The sequence below is a fragment of the Pristiophorus japonicus genome, chromosome 23, assembly GCF_044704955.1.
Source record: "Pristiophorus japonicus isolate sPriJap1 chromosome 23, sPriJap1.hap1, whole genome shotgun sequence".
NCBI classification, from domain to species: domain Eukaryota; kingdom Metazoa; phylum Chordata; class Chondrichthyes; family Pristiophoridae; genus Pristiophorus; species Pristiophorus japonicus.
In genome coordinates, this window is record NC_091999.1 from 65,332,097 (window position 1) to 65,351,515 (window position 19,419).

General features: G+C 41.1%; 1 pseudogene; it reads right to left on the bottom strand.

Annotated features, from left to right (window-relative positions):
• Window positions 1-4,452: 4,452 nt before the first annotated feature.
• Window positions 4,453-19,419, bottom strand: part of LOC139235580 (Ig heavy chain C region, secreted form-like) — an 82,889-nt pseudogene continuing 67,922 nt past the window's right edge.

Below are 19,419 nucleotides of genomic sequence, written 5' to 3' on the forward strand. Positions count from 1 at the left end.
GGAAGAACAGGATGATGAATGTGGAAGTGTTTGTCGAGCTGTTGCCGCTCTCGATCTCACAGTCTTCACTCCAGTTGAGGTCTGAGGAATCTGCGGGAATGAAGAGGAGCAAACAAATTCAGATCATTTATAAAGCCAAGATTTTTTTTAATATATATTATCTTTTGTTTACCTTAAGGTATTATTCTGTTCTCTAACTTAATATTCAATGTATATCTTGTATTAAGTTAATCACTTTCAGCAATCGATCTATGTTCATAACTCCACAGTTGCTCTTACTTTATGAACTTCCTATAGCCCGTGTTGGAAAATATGTCATTTTTCCATCAAAGCCATATGCTAATTGATTTTGCATCAATTCCGGACGATCTATCATTTGGAATAATATGAGGAAATATCAAGGGAGGTTTACTGACTGATATTGATTAATTTAACGATAGGTTTAGGCACCTGTTTTATTGGAGACGATCAAGGAGGCTGGTACGAGACCAGTTATGAGTAATAATCTTGATTAATTGTTTGTTTCCGCAATGCACTGAACATAATTAACTTGTATCCGTTTCCATCAAGAAAATTGATTCAATGTACGTGTGGGACCACAATAAAGAAATGTGAGAGTATATGGTATCAGGAATTATTTATTCAGAGCAATCGTTGGAGATTCTTGCTGTTCAAAAGTTAATTTTAATTCTATATTTTTTTGTGATTAATATTTGTGTATGAATGCATTACGAGAGCTTGTTTTGATGTCGTCTGTCTTTGTATGTTAATGTGCGTGTTAATGTGTAAGTCTGTGTCTGCATGTGTTTTGTATAAATGTGTGTGTGTATATGTTTAAGCGTGTGTGTTTCTGTCGATGTGTGTAGATGTGTGTATGTTAAAGTTTAAGTGTGTTTATGTGTAATTGTGTGTTTTTTGTGTATGTGCATTGAAGTGTAAGTGTATGTGTATATGCTTAGATGTGTGTATTTATGTAGATACTGTAGATGTGTGTAAGTTTATGTGTAAGTGTGCTTATGTGAAATTATGTGTTTTTGGATAAGTGCCTTGAATTATAAGTGTGTGTGCATGTTTTTGTGTAAGTGTGTTTTCCTGTAGTTTTGTACGTTTGTGTATCTTTATATGGAAGTCTTTGTGTGCTAATGTTTAAGTGTTCAGCGTGTATGTATACTGTTAAGCATGTGTGTTCACGTGTAATTGTATCTATTTATGATTAAGTGTGTATATGCTTTGTGAAAGTTTGTTCATGTGTATGTGTAAGTGTTTGTGTATGTTTAGTTGTAAGCGTTTCTCCATTCATGTGTAAATGTGTATATATGAATCTAAGAATTTGTGCTTGTGTGTGCTTTCTGTATGATGTTTGTGTGTTAATGCCTGTGTACCTGTCTGTGTGTTAATGCTTGTGTTGTTTGTGTTTTGTTTAAAGGTGTGTGTGTGTCTTTGCTATTTATCAACGTTTCAGAGTGTGCCAATGATGGTGTGCATTATGTTTTGGGTATGTGTATTGTATCAGTATGTGAACGTGTGTGTTTACGTGTAAATATGTGTGTGTTTACGTGAAACTCTGTGTGTGTTTATGTGTAAGTACGTGTATGTTCACGTGTGTCTACTTACAGTAAAACATATATACACACAATCGCAAACACACACACATCAACGCACAATCTCACTTTTACACGCATTCTTCCCTGCTGTGTGTAAATGTGCTCTGTGTGAGACCCATTGTGACGTCAGTCGATGGAATGCAGCAATTAAACCGATGAGCCTCAGAAATATCAGGGCTACAACCGTAAGGAACACGCAGAAGATTCAATCACCAGTTTAGAAGTGGACTATTAAAATTCAATCTGTTAGTTTACGAATGACAGAGACACATTTACCACAAATATTAGTTGAAGATAATATATTGCATAAATATTTATTTAACATTGAGACCAAATTACTCACATCCGATACACCTCACAGAAACGGAACATTCGACCCAACCAGACCATGCATGCGTGTAAGCTCCACTCGAACCTCCTGCCATCTTTCTCATCTAAATTATCAGCATAGCCCAATATTCCCTTCTCCCTCATATGGTTGTCTAGCCTCTCGTTATGTGTAAATGTTTGTGTCTGATTAGGTGTAAGCGTATGTGTTTGCCTATATGTAACTGTGTGTGTTTGTGAGTGTTTTGTATAAATACATTTGTTTTGTGTGTGTAAATGTGTATGTGTCTTTTTTAAAGCATATATTTGTATGTTTGCTTTGTGTAATGTTGTGTCTATATTTCTGCTATTCCAAATTTCAGAGAGTTCAAAGAACTGGGTCTGGCAATGAAGGTGCGAACTATATTCTTGGTGTCTATAATATTCTATGTCATTGTGTTAATCTATATTTTTATAGTTAAACGTAAATGTGTACTTGCAAAAAAACACATACACTGACACAAAATCTTCAACACAGCTATATGTGAACACACCCAAACTCACGTTTACACGTATTCCTCATCGCTCTCTGTAAATGAGTTCTGTGTGAGGAACAATGTGATTTCAGCCGAAAGAATGCAACAATTCAATAGATGGGCCTCCGAAACATCAGGAACACAACAGTGAGAAACCCGCAGAGGATTCACTCACCAGTTTAGAATTGGAACATTAAAATTCAATCTTTTAGTTTACGAATAACAAGGATCGACTTACCCCAAAAACGACTTAAATATTACATGTTGATTATATATTTATTTTAAAATATAATGCCTATGCGTCACGTTTAACGTTTTTGGACAGTGAGTTAGATGATGACTATTTACAGATGGATACTGCGATCATATAATATAAATTGATTCCGCTCCCTCCCTTCTCTCTGCTGTGGGAATGGGATGTACAGTGGTTTAACTACTGCACTATTCCGCTCTCTCTAGTGGGGAATGAGGTGCACAGTGGGCAAACAATTGCCCTTTTCCTTCTCCCTGGAGGGGAAGTGCGAGGTACAGTGGGGTAACAATTAACCTATCCCCCTCTCACAGGTGGGGGAGTGTCTGGTACAGTGGATTAACACTTACACTTTCCTCTCTCTCTGGTAGGGGAGTGTCTGGTTCAGTGGATTAAAAATTACCTTTCCTCTCTCTCATGTGGGGCAGTGAGAGTACAGTTGGTTAACAATTACCCATTCTCCTCTCTCTGGTGGGACAGTGGGAGGTACAGTGGATTAACAATGACCCTTTCCCCACTCTCTTGTGGGGCAGTGAGATGTACAGTGGGTTAACAATTGACCTTTCCCCCTCTCTGGTGGAGCAGTTGGAGGTACAGTGGGTTAACAATTGGCCATTCCCCCTCTCTTGTGGAGCGGTGGGAGGTACAGTGGTTTAACCATTACCCTTTCCCGCTGTCTGGTGGGCAGTGGGAGTACATTCGGTTAAAAATTGCCCTTTCTGGCTCTCTGGTGGGGCAGTTCGAGTACAGTGGGTTTACAATTACCCTTTCCACCCTCTCTGCTGGAGCAGTGGGACGTATGGTGGGCTAACAATTACCCTTCCCCCACTCTCTGGTGGTCAGAGGAATGCACATTGGGATAACAATTGCCCTTTCCCCCTCTCTGGTCGAGCAGTGGAAGGTAGAGTGGGTTAACAATTACCCTTTCCCCCTCTCAGGTGGAGCAGTTGGAGGTACAGTGGGTTAACAATGACCCTTTCCCCTCTCTCATATGTGGAAGTGTCTGGTACAGTGGTTTATCAATTGCGCGTTCCTCTCTCTCTGGTGGGGCAGTGGGAGTATTGTGGGTTGACAATTGCCCTTTCCGGCTCGCTTGTGGGGCAGTGGAAGTACAGTGGGTTAACAATTGCCCTTTCCCCTCTCTCGTGGGGCAGTGGGAGGTACAGTGGGTTAAAAATTGCACTTTCCCCTCTCTCGTGAGTCAGTGGGAGGTATAGTGTGTTAACTATTGACGTTTCCCCGCTCTCTGCTGGGCGAGTGTCTGGTACAGTGGGATAATAATTGCCCTTTCCCCTCTTTCTGTTCGGGGTGTGGGGAGGGAGAGCAGTGCAGGTATGTGGCCCTCATTTCAGATCGCAGTCGATGCAGTGCTGCAAAATAAAACTGGCTCCAATTCTGAAGTGATGGATCACACGAGAATCAGGGTAACTGAGCTCTACCTGTGCGGTGTTTGTTTGTTGGAAAGGGTAGGTTTTCAGATTCACCAGCGGGAAGAATGTTGCTGAAGTTACTTTGAGCAATATGCTATTGAAAGTTCTTCACTCTCTTTTAAACCCGTAGTGTATCTGAGCTGGGAGCTTTGGCTGTACAAGCCTTGGGCCCAAGACCAGAAAATATCTTGCTTCAGATTAACAGCCCGCCCGTTGACAGAAATTGGAAGCAAAATTAATTGACCGGCCGTATGCGTAACTCATGATTGGAAGAACAAACCTTTATTGGTTTTTAAATAAGAACTGAAATGGGAATCAACATATTCTCATTGACAAAAGTTGATGGTGTCCGTCAGAACAAGGGAACTGTTCACAAAACTGGGTTTACCGCTGGATTTATTGACGGTTCTTTTGGTGATCTTCAAGGGGATCGTTTCATGTCCCACCACACCGGAGTAAGAAGCGCCGGTGGCCCACTCCTCGGCTGCAATGGATAGCAGGCTGTACATGAAATAGGAGCTGCTGCCGTTCTCAGCCATCACCTCAGTGTCCTTTTAGTTACCGGAATCACTGGCTTATCATTGACGTTCCACGTGACGAAGATCTCGCGGGGGTAGAAATCTCTTACTAAGCACATGATGCTGACCAAGCCCTGAGCAGAGACATCTTCAGCGGAGGGCAGGAGGACAGACACGGCCGGTTCTCGCAGAACTTTCTCTGTAGAACAGTTACAATACAGGCCAATAAACTGGACAGTTCCAGAGACAACGAAATTAGAGGTTAGATATGAGAGAAATGTGATTTGTGCTACATTTCAAAGTAATTCCTTTTACCCCTCTGTGGCCTGTCCGGTTTTACAGCCCAGTGAAGATGGGGATGCAAACCTTATCTCTGGGAGCTTGAAGAGTTGTACTAGAAAATGACTTTGAAAGCACTGCAACGAAATAGGCCATTCGAGCAACTGATCTATGCTGGCCTTTATGTTCAATAGGAGCCTCCTCCTAACATACTCTGTCTATACCTCATAACATATCCTTCTATTTCTATCTCCCTCATGCATTTATTTAGCTTACACTTAAAATGCATCATGTCAGGACCCAGAGCGTTTATTTCATGGAGTGAACATTTGACTTATCAGGATAATCTATAAAACAGTTAAAAAACTAATGGGCCCTTGCACAAGCACCGGAAATAGTTAAAGCGTGTCACTTATTCCTACAACCTCCCCACTCACCCTGTCCTTGTGGATGCAATCGCTTATAGGAGTCGACATTTCGTGATGATTCACCACGCAGTAGAACTCATCCCCTCTCAGCCAGGCTTGTGTTGAGATGTTTAAGTTGCTGTTCACGCTGTTGGGATGCTCTCCCGGTTGGAGAGAAATCTCTGATTTCAAAGTCTCCTTTTCTCGTGTCCAGGACACGGTGACCCCATAAGTAGCATCAGACACAATGCAGGTTAGGATCACTGTCGCCTCCAGTAAGATATGTTCTAGTGACGGTTGCGGAAGAGTGATCTTCGGACCTTTGCACGAAGATTCATCTGTGAAGCAGAAATGAAATTCACGCTAAGCTTCATCTTCAGAGTCAGGCCACCAGTATTCGGCCTTCACTCTCTCGAGGAGAATATATCGTCTTTAAGATATCAATCTCTCGCTGATGATTAAACACCATCGTTATTGGAAGAACAACAAATTGGCACTGATCTTAGGAAACCCTTTAACATTTCCAACGTCAACAGATTCTTGTGCCCGAACGCGCTTCCGCTAGGTCTATTGGCTCCACCACTCGGGCCAAGGGCTCTACATGAAACTTACAATAGTTCAAAACGAGTGCTATATCAAATCCAGGATTTTACGTGCAGCAGGAAACAAAGTTAATCTTCGACTGTCTTGTGATCATGGAGGCGGTGAAAATGTGCAGGAACCAATTGTAGCCCCCCATCATAGGAGAAGTGAAAGGTCGGCTAAATGGAGTTCCATGGGGTCTTTTTTGGTGGGTTAGAATTTGCAATACCGATGTTAAGTAGTTTGTTTATCTCCATCATTACTGGGCGTTCCTGTCTGGTTCGGGAGATTTAGTTGGAAATATAACCTCAGGGCCGGAGTAGCATAATAGAAACTGGAGTAGGCCATTCAGCCCATCCTGCATGTCGTCTTTCAAATGGAACATGACTTGATCGGTACCTCAAAATTATATACCCGCCTTTTGTGTCTCACCAATGATGACCTTGCCTAACAAAGGTTTATCAGTTGCAGTTTTGAAACCTTCACTTGACCTTTAGCATCAACATCTTTTTGGAGAAGAGTGGTCCAAACTACCCTTTATTTGAATGAATCCTTCCTGACATCATCCCTGAACGTCCTACATCTACCTTTAGTGTTATGTCTGTTTTTCTGAAATTCTGCACCGGAGGAAATAGTTTATCTCTATCTACCCTATCAGTTCCATTTATCAAATTAAACACCTCAATTAGTTCACCTTGAACATCCATATTCAAAGTAATACAAGCCTATTCTGTGCAACGTACCCTCACAATTTATCCATTTTTGCCCCGATATGATTCGCCTTAATTTGCAGTGCATCTCCTCTGAAACCAGTTTATCCATCCTGAGTTGCAGTCCCCAGTGCAGAACACAGTATTCTAAATAGGGCAGATGCCCTTTCTAGCAGTGGGATCTGAGACAGTTACCAGCAATGGATTGCAGACACCTACTGTCGCTCCGAATATGATCAGGCAACTCAGGATCAAACTGAAACTAAGGGAACCTCGCTCACAATCTAGCATAAGAGCAAAGGGCAACCTTTGGTGAAGTGATGGAGTCATGAACTATGAGGTATCCACAGTCAGGAGTTACACTGAAAGGAAACACAAACTGTATAATTGGAAATTAGAAATAATTCTGTGCTTTTTAATATTTCTTATACAAGCTCTAACTGAGATCCGCGTTCAGAATGATCCGGAAATTCACGGGATTGTGTCTCTCACCGTGAGATCTAATAATGTTTCGGCTTTGGGTGAACCCTTGATGAGAAAACTGGCAGGGACACATCGAGCGGTCAAACCATTCCTCGGCAGGGAATATTAGCCGACTGGTCATTGAGAAGTCCATGTTTACTTTAAAGACAGGAGAGGTGACGATGTGCGGATCCATGACTTATCCATTCGTCAGCCAATTCACTGTCACTTCATTTGGGTGGAAATCAATGATTGAACACACGATGGTTGCAGATCTCCTTATGATGATTTCTTCAATTGAACTCAGGGTAAGGAAAACACTTGGATAATGTACCACATGATCTGCAAGAAAATAAATGTTATTCGGATTATTTGTTGCAATCCAAACAATTAAGTACTGTAAAGCGATTTTTAAAATATAATCTACAACGCAGAAACAGACCATTCGGCCCAAAAAGATCTGTGTTTATGACCGAATGAGCCTTCGTTCGCCCGACTTCCTCTCCCTCGTGTTCTTATTTTAATCCTTCTGAAATACATCTATGCTATTCACCTCAAGTACTCCATGTGGTCGCGACTTCCACATTCTACCAACTCCCTGAGTAAATAAGTTTCTCCTGATTTCACTATTGGATTTATTGGCAATTATCTTACATTGACGGCCCCTGGTACCGGGCTTCTCCTCAAGCAAAAATATGTTCAATACTTCTAACCTTTCAAATCCCTTCATAATTTTAAAACCTCAATTCGCCCACCCTCAGCCTTTCCTTTTCTCGAGCAAAGAGCCGCAGCCGGTGCAATCACTTTTCTCAGTTACAATCTTTCAGTTGCACTGTCGTACTTGCAAATCTTTTTGGTGCACTTCTCCAGTGCCTCTTTATCATTATTATAATATGGAAACCACCAGTATGCACATTACAGTACATATGAGAAGGAGATTATAGCTGTGAACAGTGCTCTAAATGTGAGGTCGAGCCCAGAGAGTGGGGCGTTCGAGCCCAGCGGACAGACGGGGGATGAGCTCAGCGAGAGGCAGCTTTCGATGGCCAGTGAGGGGTGCCATTGGATGCCCAGCGGGAGCGGCGTTCGAGACCAGCCAGTGGCGGAGAACAAGCCCACCGAGGGGTGGCACGGCATATGTAACATCAGAGCAGTCGGGGCTCAGGCTCTCCATCGCATATAACATCACAGGGGTCGTGGCCCAGCAGCGGTGCAGCGTTTAACAGCGTCGAAGTCGTGGCCCAGGACCGGCGCAGTTTCTAACAACAGTGGCGACGTGGCCCAGGAGTGGCGCAGCACAGAATAACAGAGGAATTGTAGTGCAGCATTAAACAACAGCGGGATCGGGGCACAAGGGAGTCGCAACAGTGATTGGTCGCTTTTGTCTTGGTTAATCCTTGCCACTTGACCAAGATCTAGCTCTGTCAAACCTGTCTGGTGGTTGGTGTGCAACTGTCGGCACACGTTAAAAAATCCACGCACAGGCATCTTCCACCCTTTAAGAGAAAAGTCATTGCAATAGATGTGAGCACATCCAATTTGGTGTGAAGTGCGTCATCGTCGTCATGAGGGTCTGCCTAGCAGTAGTAAATGTGATATGGAGACCAGAACTGTGCACAGTACAGTGTGAAACATGGAGACAAAACTGTAATCAGTACAATAAGTGTGACATGGAGACAAAACTCTAATCAGTACTCTAAGTGAGATACAGGACCAGAACTGAGCACATTGCTCCAAATGTGATAGGGAGACCAGACCTGTAATCAGTACACTCAGAGTGATATGGGGACCAGAACTGCGCACAGTGCTCCAAGTATGAATTAGGCACAGTACTCCCAGTGTGACATGGAGACCAGAACTGTGCACTCTAAGTCTGGTTTAAGCAAGTTGTATAGAAAACAATATATCTTCTCTGCTTATCACAGTTTGCATCCCTGTATCGCAAAACACTCGCCTAGCATTTTGATGTTCCAGACTGACGCATTTCGTTGAACCTCACAGTAGATTGTGCTGTTGCCCACCTCTAACTCGGTAATGGTTAACTGACTGCTCAGGGTGTTGTCTCATTTCTTATTGAACAGTGACGGGTAGGTCTTCAGTCCAGTGGTGATTTGCTCTTTATCTTTCCTCCAGGAAAGGCTCGTGATTTCTGTGGAATAGTCCATTGCGAAGCACACGTAGGTGATGGGGCCGTCGATGTTGGGTTGTTGACAGGAGGAGAGGAGGCCGTAGAGTATTGGTGCAGACGGAGTCGCTGGGAAAGAATACCCAATTGGACAAGTTAGACTTTCCAATCAGTGCTTATATGGTAAACACACATCGCGAAATTTGACTCAGAATGAACTAATTCCACCATTTGGTGATCAAAACCTAAATCAGCATTTGAGTTTCTGTGATTTGTGTGACGTGATGTGAAACGCCTCTATGTAACTCCAGTCTTGTACATAAGAAACGTCACGAGTCTTAAATGGTCATACTGTCCAGGAGAGGCCTTTGTACCGAGGGAGTGCCAGAATATGGTATTGGGCAATTCCTCCAGCCCTTGATCTCCTCTTATGCAACACTTCCCTCAATCTCCAACCATTTTAAGATTAGATTCATTCATATCCTGTGCACCGAGCTCCTGCCCACATCCTTTTGCTATTACCTTCTAATTATCAGCACAGAAGAAGACCATTCTATGGATTTTACGATGCTGCATTAAAACTTACCATCTAGGCAAGCATTTGGTCAAATCTCAGAATCACTAACAGCCATACTGAGGAAACATTGATATCTCATTCTGTGGTTGGATGCTAGATTATATCTGCTTACGCCCCTATGAATCATCTTGGGTCGCTTTACTAGGTTAAAGGCGCAATATAAATGCAAATTGCTGTTTTCAGGAGATACACTTCTTTCAAAATCAGCAGGGTTAGTTCTCCTAAGCACACAACTCATAGACTTAGATGCCGGCATGTTTGTGAAGCATGACCCAGAATTATAACATAATACAATTTTACAGCACAGAAGAAGCCTATTCGGCCAATCAGGCCTTTGAAAGATCTCTCCACCAATCCTGTTCTCCTTCCTATTCCCAATCTTCTTCACAATAGATCAGTTTTATCAAGGTATTAGGATTCTGCATGCAGCCATCTTTCTAATAGAACATCCCAGGTCCAAACAGTCCCCAGTGCAGAATAATAGAATAAAACCTCTCCATGTTTTCTATCACTGCTGATTTTCATTCTCTGGATTTAACTCACCAATTCACTAAGCTGGGGAAATATGTCTCCAGAATCCCTTCATAAAACGCATCATAATTACAAAACCGCTCAGTTAGACCTCATAACAATCTTCTTTGTTCCCATGACAAAAAATGACGTTTACAGTAAATGATTGAAGCCTCTTTAAAATTAAAGTGAATAATACAGCCCATATTTTTGAATGGGAAACTGTTGCACTTCCTGATTTCTAAGATTCAAGCTTTAGATCAAATTAGATTTATTCAAGTCAATCTCTTTCCTTCTGAGAATTGGAGGAAGAGCGATGCGATGTGATTTGTGCTCTATCCCGTGCTACAGATTGGATTACTCCTGCCTTTCCTCCTCCCATTCGCTCAACTAACTTTACAGAATTCAATACAAATCCAAAAGTCGATTTTATGGAGCGATGCGCTTTAAACAGTCCATTCCAATTCTCCAAACAGTTCACCAACCTCTCGCCAGTGAGAACAGGGGCTGCTTTCTGGGTCGTTGCAGTCAATTCTTGTTGCTGTTTGTTACGAACATAATCTAAACTTCACGATAGGTTTTTGCTCTAAATATCGAATATTGGCAATCCATTAGCATTGTAAATGGATTGTTTATCAGTGGCATCTACGCAAGGAAGGACAAAGAGAAACGAACGTGCTTACTGCTGATATGGGCAAATCTCGCTTCCTGTTTGTGCAGATTACTCAAACAGCTGCTTATTCACATATCATTGGTCTGATACTGGACGCTCGATTTTAAGTGGGAAGTAACAAAGAGGGTGAATGATGGTGTTGAAGTCGGTCTTGGATGTATAGACTTGCAAGTATCTCATAAAAGACTTATTTGGGAATTAGAAACACATGGGATTAAAAGGATTGAGATAACTTAGGTACTTAATTTGCTGAGTGAGAGAAGACAGAGAGTAGTGGTGAACGAATGTTTATTCTGACTGGAGAAAAGTGGGGTCAACCATGGATCTGTATTATGACCTGTGCTTTTCTTAATTTATATATAAATTCCCTGGACTTATTTATAGGGAGCATAGTCTTTATTTAGTGGACAACGCAACATTTGGCAACATAGTAACTGGTGAGCAGGATAGTAGTGGACTTCAGGAGGAAAGAGACAGACTGGTGAAATGGGCAGAAATGTGGCTGATGCAAGTTAACGAAGATAAGTAACATGGAGAGGGAATATAATCTAACTGGTACTATATTGAGGGAGTGCAAGAGCAGAGGGACCTGGGGAGCTTATTCACATATCATTGAAAGTGACCATGCAAGTCGATTACACAGTGAAGAATGTGTATGGAATAATTGGCCTTGTAATAGGGCCATTGAATACAGAAACACGGAAGTCATGCTAACCCGTTACAAATCACTGGTTAGGCATAGATGGAGTAGTGTATACAATTCTGACCACCACAATTTAGGAAGATGACATGTCTTGAAGTGGGTAGAAAGGAGGTTTTCAATGATGGTAGCTGGGTTGAGAAACTTCAGTTATGTGGATGAATTTGAAAAGCTGAGATTGTTTCTTACAGGAGAGAAGGTTAAAGGGGTGACCTTATAGAGGAGTTTGAAATTGTGAGAGGTTTGTCAGAGTAAGTAAGGAGAAATTATTTCCTTTGGCAAGTAGGTCGGTAATAAAATGACACAGCTTTAAAATAATTGGCAAACGATCCACAGGGGAAATTAGGATTTTTTTTCAAAGAAAGATTTGCAATTTCTGGAATGCACTAGGCAACTGGACGTGTAATTGTAGATAACTCATTTGAAGTGTTACGAGGAAAAAGCTTGGACTGGAATTTCAGAGCCAGTACAGGAAAAACGGACCAAAGATTCTATGCTCTGAGATTCTTAGTTCCCATATGACAGACTGATTGCGAAAGTAAAACCCGAAGGGATCCAGGGAAAAGTGGCGAGTTGGATCCCACATTGTGTCAGAGGAATGAAGCAAAAAGTAATGTTTGATGGGTGTTTGCGGGACTGGAAGGCTGTTTCCAATGGGATTCCGCAGGTCCCTTGCTTTTTGTGATAGATATCACTGATTTGGACTTGAATGTAGGGAGCATGATGAAGACGTTTGCATATGATACGAAAATAGGCGTAAAACACTCCCAGAGCAAGTACAAGACGCGTCAGATACACAGTAAATTCTCCCTCCACACTGTCCTATGAAAGACTCACGCGATTGTTCCAGCACGGGTTAAGTATCGAAGTTTCATCTACATTGCACAGTGAACAACACCAAGGGAAGTTATGGCACGGGTTAGAAACCGATTAAAGCTCCTTCTGTAGAAGTGCTTAGGAACTGTTTGTTCTGAATATCACAAACTGGTTTCACTGAACCCATTCCCGAGTCGCCAACTCAAACTTAAATTCAAACTATCGCAATTCTCACAGATAAAAGCTTCTGAAATAACTGAGACGAATTGTACTCCATGAAACACGGAAGGCAGGTTTACAACCAGTTAGGAGGACACCTGATTCTCATACAGAAACATAGGCCCACAAAAACGGAGCAGGCACAACCCGTGCACCAATCGTGTTCTCAGCAGAAAGATCGGTTCACTCTGTCAAGTTTTTTAAACTGATTTCTAATTGATCTCTTCTTAATTTGCGCCCATCTCAGGTCTGCACGTGCTTTGAAATTAAACTGATATTAATTTGGAAAACATCGCTTCGAATTCCAGTTGTTTCTCTCTCCCTGTCTATAACCCTACAAGCCGTGGAAGATTTATTTTCCCTGAAAACAAATTAAATCAGAGTTTCAGAAATCGGGAGACATTTATATTTAAAACCGATTACCCACAGGTTTAACATAAGTTCATAGTTAAATATAACCTGTAAAATCATCGATGCATCGATCATTAAAACCTGCAGCGACAACTTATTGACCTGAGCACGACTCAGTAAGACATGTATAGTTTCCTGAATTAATTTTAGACATAATTTAACATTCTCTCCAGCCTTGAAATTTTGCAGTAACTGTAATCTTATCCAGTGTACAACACAATTCTGGAAGGTCGTTTATCTTTAATAAATTTGCACTGATATTATATTTTTAAGACAACATTGATGTTAGCTAATGTTATACTGAAATAAAGTAACATTAGCTATTATTTATTTTAATCCTGTTTCTAACTATTAACTTGTGAACAATTACGGTTTCACTTAAATTAACATGGCATTTGTAAATATTAAAATATTCTGAATCATATTAATAGATACAAACATTCAGACAAATATATTATTTTTACTCAAATTACATTGAATAAGTTAAAACGGTCTCTAGTTTCAACACATTCCCGCTCTCTATCTACACACTTGCAAACTGCATGTTTCTGAACTGTCTGATACAACATAACTTCCATATTTTCACAGACTGCATTCCACATGATAGATTTAGGAGTGGACTATTTTAGATAGTTCGAATTATGGCCCTGGTTAGATCTCACTGACTACCGATGGGCTGTAACGCCGTGTGTTTTCTAAATCAGGGCCCTCCAGTTTAAACATTATCCTCAATCTTAAATATGAAATAATGTTTTATGAAGTGAAAGGCAAGAGGCAGTCAGTAACAGAGCCCGGCTGTTTAATAACACAGTCAATCTTTTTATTTTATACTCCCGTAATTAACACAATGCCCGTCAATTAATTAAATATATTCTGCTATTTATTGAAATTACGTTCGAGAATGATCAAAAAAAAACTGACGGGGAACAAATCATTCAGACCATCTGCGACACTGAAATGCAATGAGCAAATAGAGGAGAGATTTTGTTAATCAATTTAGCATGAATGATAATTAAATATATCTCCCAGTTGTAATCTGTTCACTGTCTATAATTCTATCCCGTGTTCAGCATTGCTATGGAAGACAGGATGTTGTTATTCAATTCACGATCTTAGAAATGATTTCAGGTTAGTTTAGTTATAATTGGCTCGCTAACAAAAAAGAAATAAGATGGGCGAAATTATATGGTTTCGGCTGCACAGTAAGAATTTAATAACCCGATTGATTTATGACATTTACTAACTGCAATTTACAACTCGCATGTAATTGATACCCTGCATAAACAGGGAGATACCAATTAATTTTAAACTTTTACATTTTTATCTCATAAACTGTGGTGGATTCAGTCCTCCGTTAATAAAATAATTTCAAACGTAATCAGAAATTGTCTCCATTCTCTTAAATTTTCCGCTCACATTATTTGTGACCAGTGCACAGCAGAATTGTGGAAGGCGAATCCTGTTTAATGCATTAATATTAATGCTGTACTACATTTAGTGATACTGGACAATATTACCGCATTATAATAGTTTGAGTGATATTAATTCAACTCTCTTTAAAGCTGCACATTTTTGGTTGAATAATTCTTAATTACAGTAACATTTCACGTATGTGTGCACCATAAACCATAGATTAATAGATGAATCTGTAATTATCACTTAAATAAACAGATGGAGTCAATTATTTGATTCATAAACCCTACTTGTTGTCTGCCTACAATAAACTTTCAAACAGTTTAAAACGGATCATAAAAACCTGTAGCAGTTCGATGTCACTGAGATTAAACATTGCACAAAAGCCAAAGAGGTTCACAAAGCTTAGTTATCCCAATTCAGCCAGCCGCACACTCTGCTAAGCAGATAAATAGCAAATCACAGCAGTGCGGGGCAGAACCCCGCAACTCGACGCATTGTGAAGAAGCAGCTTAACTCTATCAACCATTTCAGGATAATCTGATGTAATTTTGCCAAAAAGAACTTCGTTAAAGAATCCACTGAACCCGTCTATCACTGAACGAATTAATTATTGAATAAAGCAGAAATATAAAATAGTGACAGCAGATTTGTGATTAGATGGATCTAATTGATATTGATGTAGGATATTGTTGTACTATTTCATGCTATTACTGCATTATAATAATTACATTTATATTAATTCAAGCTGTTTCAAGAGAAAATTATTAATTCAGTGGTTATTACCAACAGTAAAATTTCACGTTTTAAATATGACCGATAGTGAATATTACGTTATTAGATGACAATGGTAAATATATGAAATAAATGATGGTTAAAGTATCTGAAGATTATTTTTGACTGCGAATGCTGTGTATGTTTTGCCTAAAATGTTATATCAAACAAATTAAAGCATAATATTTATATTTGGTCAGAAAAACTAAACTCATTAGATGTCACCGGGACTAAACATTGTAGAAATACCAAACCATTTAACAGCCATTGTGCATTAAAAGTAATCCAATGGACATTCCGATCAACAGATAATCACCATATCACATTAATCAGGGGCTCAATCGGTCACCATCATTTTCTGTGGAGAAGCAGTTTCGTTCAACAACGCTTTGAAGCAGGATCACATGAAACATTGCGGAAAATCTCAATACATAACCCAGCGAACACAAGGTTCAGTGAATGAATTAATTATTGAAATAAACAGAAATATAAAATAAAGAAAAAATTCAACAGTTACCCAATTAGTGTATGTTTTTCTTTACCTGCAGTCACTGTCACCATTGTCCCCTGCCCCCAATCCGCAAGAGAGTACCAGCCACCATCTATTCCACAGTAATAGATGGCTGTATCTTCGGTCCTCAGATTCTTCACATCCAATGTGAAGATACTGTTTGAAATCTCTTTCGATGCACTAAATCGGTTCTCAATCTCTGGGCCATAATAATTGTTCGATGGCTTTTTGAAGTAAACCAGCCACTCCAGCACCTGTCCAGGAACCTGGCGGACCCAGCTCATCCAGTCGCTGCCAAGACTGAGCCCGCTGGATTTACATTTCAAATTCAGGGAGCCTATGGGAATCCTGATCTCTGCCTCGGGCTGAGTCAACACCACACCTGTGAAAATAATGAAAATACCCCGAGGATTAATCCTGGAGAAATGATTCCTGACTCTGTAATATTCCAGAGAGAGGCTAAGACTGAGACATTAACATTGAGAGAGTGGACAATAAAAACTACTCACGGGTTAAAAATGCCAGCAAAAGATTAAGAGAAATCGCCGACCTCATCCTCCTGGTAAAGTGTGAAAAATGGTTTAGGCAAGAACTCACTGAGGAAACCCACTCCAGGACTGTTGTATTGCAGTCCCAGTGACTGGCAGTTAAATACCCGGGAGATGAGGGCGATGCTACTGGTGCCACACATTGATTCCTTCATAGCGGTGGCTTCTTGATCCACGTCACATCTTCCACATTACCAACAGAATGGACACTGGGCTATTATTTATGGTGGACTATGTATCTGTATCAAGGGAGAGTCATTTCGCGGTATGGTTTCAATGCAATATGTTATTTGGTAATAAGTGGTAACATTGCAGGATTGCAGGGAGAGAGAGGGAAACAAAAAGGAGGCAAAAGCAAAAGACAGAAAGGAGATGAGGAAAAGTGGAGGGCAGAGAAACCCAATGCAAAGAACAAAAAGGGCCACTGTACAGCAAAATTCTAAAAGGACAAAGGGTGTTAAAAAAAAGCCTGAAGGCTTTGTGTCTTAATGCAAGGAGTATCCGCAATAAGGTGGATGAATTAACTGTGCAAATTGGTGTTAACAAATATGATGTGATTGGGATTACGGAGACGTGGCTCCAGGATGATCAGGGCTGGGAACTCAATATCCAGGGGTATTCAACATTCAGGAAAGATAGAATAAAAGGAAAAGAAGGTGGGGTAGCATTGCTGGCTAAGGAGGAAATTAAGGCAATAGTTCGGAAGGACATTAGCTTGGATGATGTGGAATCTATATGGGTAGAGCTGCAGGATACCAAAGGGCAAAAAACGTTAGTGGGAGTTGTGTACAGACCTCCAAACAGTTGTAGTGATGTTGGGGATGGCATCAAACATGAAATTAGAGGTGCGTGCAATAAAGGTGCAGCGGTTATAATGGGTGACTTTAATATGCACATAGATTGGTTTAACCAAACTGGAAGCAATAAGGAGGAGGAGGATTTCCTGGAGTGCATAAGGGATGTTTTTTTAGACCAATATGTCGAGGAAACAACAAGGGGGGAGGCCATCTTAGACTGGGTGTTGTGTAATGAGAGAGGAATAATTAGCAATCTCGTTGTGCGAGACCCCTTGGGAAAGAGTGACCATAATATGGAGGAATTCTGCAGTATGATTGAGAAAAAAACAGTTAATTCAGAGACCATGATCCAGAACTTAAAGAAGGGTAACATTGAAGGTATGAGGCGTGAATTAGCTAGGATAGATTGGCGAATGATACTGAAGGGGTTGACTGTGGATGGGCAATGGCAGACATTTCGAGACCGCATGGATGAACTACAACAATTGTACATTCCTGTCTGGCGTAATAATAAAAAAGGGAAGGTGGCTCAACCGTGGCTATCAAGGGAAATCAGGGATAGTATTATAGCCAAGGAAGTGGCATACACATTGGCCAGAAATAGCAGCGAACACGGGGACTGGGAGAAATTTAGAACTGAGCAGAGGAGGACAAAGGGTTTGATTCGGGCAGCGAAAATGGAGTACGAGAAGGAGCTTGCAGGGAACATTAAGACGGATTGCAAAAGCTTCTACACATATGTAAAGAGAAAAAGGTTAGTAAAGACAAACGTAGGTCCCCTGCAGTCAGAATCAGGGGAAGTCATAACGGGGAACAAAGAAATGGCGGAACAATTGAACAAGTACTTTGGTTCGGTATTCACTGAGGAGGACACAAACAACCTTCCGAATATAAAAGGGGTCGGAGGGTCTAGTAAGGAGGAGGAACTGAGGGAAAGCCTTATTAGTCGGGAAATTGTGTTGGGGGAGTTGATGTGATTGAGGCCGATAAATCCCCAGAGCCTGATGGACTGCATCCCAGAGTATTTAAGGAGGTGGCCTTGGAAATAGTGGATGCATTGACAGTCATGTTCCAACATTCAATTGACACTGGATCAGTTCCTATGGAGTGGAGGGTAGCCAATGTAACCCCACTTTTTAAAAAAGGGGGGGAGAGAGATAACAGGGAATTACAGACCGGTCAGCCTGACATCGGTCGTGGATAAAATTATGGAATCAATTATTAAAGATGTCATAGCAGTGCAATTGGAAAAAGGTGACATGATAGGTCCAAGTCAGCATGGATTTGTGAAATGGAAATCATTCTGACAAATCTTCTGGAATTTTTTGAGAATGCTTCCAGTAGAGTGGACAAGGGAGAACCAGTTGATGCGCTATATTTGAACTTTCAGAAGGCTTTCGACAAGGTCCCACACATGAGATTAATGTGTAAAGTTAAAGCACATGGGATTGGGGGTACTGTGCTGACATGGATTGAGAACTGGTTTTCAGACCGGAAGCAAAGAGTAGGAGTAAACGGGGACTTTTCAGAATGGCAGGGAGTGACTAGTGGGGCACCGCAAGGTTCTGTGCTGGGGCCCCAGATGTTTACACTGAACGTTAATTATTTAGACGAGGGGATTAAATGTATTATCTTCAATGTAGTGAGACTACACCTGGAGTATTGTGTGCAGTTTTGGTCTCCTAACCTGAGGAAGGACATTCTTGCTATTGAGGGAGTGCAGCGAAGGTTCACCAGACTGATTCCCGGAATGGCGGGACTGAACTATCAAGAAAGAGTGGATCAACAGGAATTGTATTCACTGGAGTTCAGAAGAATGAGAGGGGACCTCATAGAAACGTTTAAAATTCTGACGTGCTTAGACAGGTTAGATGCAGGAAGAATGTAACCAATGTTGGGGAAGTCCAGAACCAGGGGACACAGTCTAAGGATAAGGGGTAAGCTATTTAGGACTGAGATGAGAATGAACTTCTTCACACAGAGAGTGGTGAACCTGTGGAATTCTCTACCACAGAAATCTGTTGAGGCCAATTCACTAAATATATTCAAAATGGAGTTGGATGAAGTCCTCACTACTAGGGCGATCAAGGGGTATGGCGACAAAGCAGGAATGGGGTACTAAAGTTGCATGTTCAACCATAAACTCATTGAATGGCGGTGCAGGCTAGAAGGGCCGAATGGCCTACTCCTGCATCTATTTTCTCTGTTTCTATGTTTCTATGTTTACAATATACATCGATGACCTGGAAGAGACGACAGAG